This window comes from Fundulus heteroclitus, chromosome 22 (assembly GCF_011125445.2).
Source record: "Fundulus heteroclitus isolate FHET01 chromosome 22, MU-UCD_Fhet_4.1, whole genome shotgun sequence".
Lineage (NCBI taxonomy): Eukaryota > Metazoa > Chordata > Actinopteri > Cyprinodontiformes > Fundulidae > Fundulus > Fundulus heteroclitus.
Window position 1 is genome coordinate 1,781,060 of NC_046382.1, and position 5,350 is coordinate 1,786,409.

At 41.9% G+C, this 5,350-nt stretch overlaps 1 long non-coding RNA gene across 1 annotated transcript; it reads left to right on the plus strand.

The window, feature by feature from the left end:
• Positions 1-3,380: 3,380 nt before the first annotated feature.
• LOC118557102 lies at positions 3,381-5,034 on the plus strand. Its single transcript, XR_004927598.1, has 3 exons — positions 3,381-3,739; positions 4,122-4,238; positions 4,979-5,034. It is a non-coding gene; the product is annotated as an uncharacterized LOC118557102 (long non-coding RNA).
• Positions 5,035-5,350: the final 316 nt, after the last annotated feature.

The window sequence follows — 5,350 nt, forward strand, 5'->3', positions numbered from 1 at the left end:
CCGGCGTGTTAGGACGCCCTTTGTTCTTGGTTCCCCGGCGTGTTAGGACGCTCTCTGACTCTTGGTTCCCCGGCGTGTTAGGACGCTCTCTGACTCTTGGTTCCCCAGCGTGTTAGGACGCCCTCTGTTCTCGGTTCCCCGGCGTATTAGGACGCCCTCTGTTCTCGGTTCCCCGGCGTGTAAGTACGCCCTCCGTTCTTGTTCCTAGGCGTTTAGATGTTCCTGCTTTCCTCACATCCCGACGTTCTCTTCCCCAAGCCCCGGCGCTTCCCTCACGCCCCGGCAGGTTTCCCTTTGGCGCTATCGTGCGCCCATTCCTTCCCTTTGGCGCTGTCGTGCGCCCGTTCCTTCCCTTTGGCGCTGTCGTGCGCCCGTTCCTTCCCTTTGGCGCTGTCGTGCGCCCGTTCCTTCCCTTTGGCGCTGTCGTGCGCCCGTTCCTTCCCTTTGGCGCTGTCGTGCGCCCGTTCCTTCCCTTTGGCGTTAAGTACGCCCGTTCCTTCCCTTTGGCGTTAAGTACGCCCGTTCCTTCCCTTTGGTGTTAAGTACGCCCGTCCTTCCCTCTGGCGTTGTCGTACGCCCGTTCTTCCCTCTGGCGTTGTCGTACGCCCGTTCTTCCCTCTGGCGTTGTCGTACGCCCGTTCTTCCCTCTGGCGTTGTCGTACGCCCGTTCTTCCCTCTGGCGTTGTCGTACGCCCGTTCTTCCCTCTGGCGTTGTCGTACGCCCGTTCTTCCCTCTGGCGTTGTCGTACGCCCGTTCTTCCCTCTGGCGTTGTCGTACGCCCGTTCTTCCCTCTGGCGTTGATGTTCGCCTGTCATGCCCGTTTTTGCCTGGTGGCGATGTTCGCCTGTCAACGTCGGTTAGACGCCTTTTGTTTTGCCTACCAGCATCTGTTAGACATCCTTTTTAGTTCGCCCTAGTGGGTAGTTTTGGTTTGATTTTAGTCCTCCATCCTACCTTCCCTCCACCCACCCTGGTCCGGTCACTTTGTAGTTTGTTTTGTTTGATTTTAGGCCGTCCGGAGTCCGGCCTTGAGGGGGGGGTAATGTCATGGTTGAGTTTTGGTTTGGCTTTGTTTTTCTGTTACTTTCATTTTTTCATCTCTTTTGGGTTAGGTTTGACTTTATTTATTGTTAGTTTTCTGTCATCAGTTATTTTCTGTCATTTTTCACTTCACCTCCTCAGCAGTCAGTCACACCTGTTATCATTTACCAGTCAATTAGCCAGACCCTTGTTCCACCTGTGAAGTGCTCTATTTAAACCTCCCTCTGCCTTCAGTTCAGCACTGGGCCGTCATCATTCCACACCTCTCCATGCCAGTCCCCGTTTTGCCTTGGAAGCTTTGTTTTGCTCCTGTTGTTAAGGTTAGTCCTGTCAGTCACTCTAAAGACTGTTTGTTCACTGTTTGTTCCTGGAGAGGTTCTGCTCTGTGTCCTGGTGTCTCCAGAGAACTGCTAACTGGACTAGCCATCCTGGAAAGGCTCTGCTCTGTGCCCTGGTGTCTCTCAAGTTCTGCTAACCTGACTAACCGCACTGGAGAAGCTCAGCTCTGTGCCCTGGTGTCTCTCAAGTTCTGCTAACCTGACTAGCCGCCCTGGTGAAGCTCAGCTCTGTGCCCTGGTGTCTCCAATGAACGGCTAACCTGAGTGCTATGAGGCCTGCTAGCCGAGCAGCACCTTGCAAGTGTGGACTCTCTGTCTCCGGGCCGTCAGCTCCTGCCATCACATTCATCCCTGACCTTCTGCAGTCCTGAACCTCCGGTCTTCATCATTCACCACCCAGCATACTTCCTTCAATAAAGACTCAAACTTTTAGTCCCGTGTGTGCGTCCTGAGTTCATCAGTAAACAAAACCTTGACATAAATAATATCTTTTCATCTTACTTGTGAAAAGTTATCCCTCGAGCCCTGACGTCAATAGTCCGTCGATTCAAACAAAAAAATAAATCGCACAGTGCTGAGGCCTCATTAGTGTGTTCAGCTTGAATCAGCAGGATAGGGTAGCAGGTCGACCTCCCCAAGATGGCGGCCGTAATACCTGCGCCATGACAGTAAATGCTGGGTCTACTCTTGTATTATGTCTATGCCTTTATCACTGTAGCAGGGCCGAACATTCCAGTTGTTCCAAAGCCATTCGTTTTGGCCATGCTGATTGGTTAAATATTTATTAGTTTTTCCCCTAGCAACATTATACAATTGGTTACTTTGAATGAGCGCCCAAGAAGAGAAATGATACGTTCTGTCGGTGGAAAGGCACTGTTGAATGGGAGTCAATTGGTAGAAGTGTTTTAATATTTCAGATTACATGTAGCCACATACTAATAAGTAAAACTGACATTGATAATACTTTTAAAATCTGTAAATATTATGACTTTTCCCCTCCACATCTAGGGAGGGCAGTCACCACTGGGAACAAGGCTTTATTTTAAACTCAGTTGTATTCCTTTTCCATATCATAATGTAAATTATTTGATTTTTATCATTTATTTATTTATTATTTCATTTTCAACATAATTATATCGTGGTTTGGACTAAAGTGAGATTCATCATCTAAATGGCCCAGAAAAAAATACAATTCATAAAAAAGATGTTTGGGGGTGGGGGAAAATTAGCCTCGTGAGACCATCCTGATCTCGCGAGGTTTCAAGGTTTCACTCGCAGATCAGTCTGGCTACTCTCCGTTGAAGAAAATTTGGAGCCGTTCACCAAACGAACGTCCAATCAGCGTTGGCTTTGAGGCGGGTTGAGGTGTGACGCAACGGGAAGCGCGTCAGTTCAGTCTAAACAACATGGCGGTTTCAGCCGATGAAACTAGCGTTAGCGTGGCTATCGAGCAAGTTTTATCGGAATTACAGAGTATTTCTTTGCTGAGCTAACGAGCCTTTACCTGCAGCAGCAAGAGTAGCTTGGCTTGTGGTTGTGTTTTCGTCGTCGCTCGTAACAGAGCGACGACGAATCTGATTGGTTTATTTGGCCCGTCTATCACCAACATAGGCCAATCAGCTAACCAGTATTTTCGCCCCTTCCCAAAGTTACTTCAACGGAAGGTTTCCAGATGGATATGCGGAGCAAATCTATCTGGCGGAGTCAGGTAAGGGGAAAATACCGTTGACTGGAAAATCCAAACAAATACAGAGAAGCATATAGTTTTCTAGGTAAGGTATCATTTATGTAACATCCTTGAAATTTTGTCCTCCAGGTAACACTTGCAAAAGGAAGAGCTTATTTTTTACATTTTCCATATATTACATGAAGTATTACAAAAAACATATTATTTGCATGATGGATAACTTTTCAATAAGAAAGAATGGCTAACACCAAAAACTATTTTAATGCCAAAGTCACTTGTCCTATAGGGTTTACACACACAGATACAGTTTAATGTTAATAAATAAAAAGTATCATAAAGGCTCTAACTAAACTGTTTGATATTTACAGATCTAAAGTTTCTTCAAATGTCTCCTGCTGCATCTTGATCATTATCAGACTTCCTGCTACTGAAGCTCACCACACTGATGCTCTGAAGGCAGTGAAGAAAACCACCTCAGTGCAGAAATAAACCTGTGGTTGATTACTGAGAGATAGTTTTAGTACGGATATCATTTGACTGCAGGAACTCTCAGAGTCGTTAGTTATTAACATTTCTACTAGCGTTCATAAAACCTGCCTTTATGTTACTATTGCAAGGCTGCTGACTTTAGAAGCTGGACTGTTGAGCAGAGACGTCCTGAATAACACAACCGTAAGTAAATTAGTCATTAAATAATATAAAATATGATGAAGTTTATGTTTCAAAGTTTAGTTTTGTCTTAACAAATGACAGAAAATCCTTAATTCTATTCTAATGAAAACTGTCTGATAGTTTAAACGATAAACAACATTATAAAACATATTTTTCTCTTTCCTTAGAAACATTTATTGAAATTTGACAGAAAATTCTAGTTTTCCAACAGCTTTGTGGAACAAAACTCAAACAGCAACAATTTTATGGATTTGACCTAAAGATGTCTTCTTTCATTTCAACAGTTCTACTGTTGTGATAATTCATATTATTTTAACATTACTATTATAATGTAAAAAATAAACAAAATGCTTTAGCAACATGTTTATATTTTATATTACAGGATTTTCTCTCTAGTAAATCAAGTCACCAAGAGATGCGACCTGGAGATTATGTATTTTGGTTGGACATGCGTGTCTGTTTTCCCTTCACTCTACTGGCCATCGGTTTGTGCTACATGGTGGGTAATTTATATATTAACCTGATGTGTTCTTTCTATTGATGTTAGAATTATTTATGATTCTACATAATAACTTTTAAAAACTTGGCACAGTGTTTGTTTCATAAATATAAAGAAAAGCAAACGTTACATTTTCTTCATGACTGCTAAGGAGTAAATGTATCTAAACTATTAGTTTTAATTTAAATTCTTATTTCAAAAAGTTCATTATCCCTAGCTTTAAAAGCCTGTTTCAGTCAAAAACACACAGTAAAAACTGTCTTATTAATATTAATGAAATATTAAGCACAGTGACGGTTCAAATTAATTCATGTCATAAAAATTTTATTTTTGATTTTGGTCTGACTTCATGTTTGAACTTTGCGTTGTTCAAGTTCTTTTCTCTACGTTTAGATGCCTTTTGCATATAACAATAAAAATAATTAGCTGTAATTACTTATTTTATTATTTACATATTTATGATACATTATAGTTGATTATTTAATTTCCCAAATTTTTTTTAAAATTACCGTTTGGACTCATAATGTACTTTTAATTTTTAATTCCATCATCTAACTGACCAACAAAAAATTTGACTGAATTTATTTCTGAAAACAATTTTAATTCATGAAAAACATATTTGGGGTGGAGTAAAATTACAGTTGTTTGCAAAATCCTAACAATTACAGTGAAACAGAGTCTTGTCAGCTAGTATATAATTACACATAATGAATTTATTAATGGATTTCTGTTTCCTGCAGGTACGTTTTAACCCCCTCATCGTCTACTACCTGAACCTTCTCACTGCCAACCTGATTGAGCTCATCACTCACATGGTTTGGGTTCAAACACCATACATTGGTAGTTTAACAACAATATGTAGCATTATCTCTAACAGTGTTTTTATGGTCAGTGTCTACATCAGGATGATCATTGCTCTGGAAAGGTATGAAGCCACATCTCAGCATACATGCAGATTAAAATCATAACCAGAGGTTCCCTGCCAGTCAGGGTCAGACAGTTCTGGGCAGAGAAATGAACCGGGTCGCTCTGTTTTCTGTTGCAGGTGTTTTTTCATCTGCAGGCCACAGCAGCACTGCATCAGTCAAGATAAAGCTTCTGGGATAATCTGT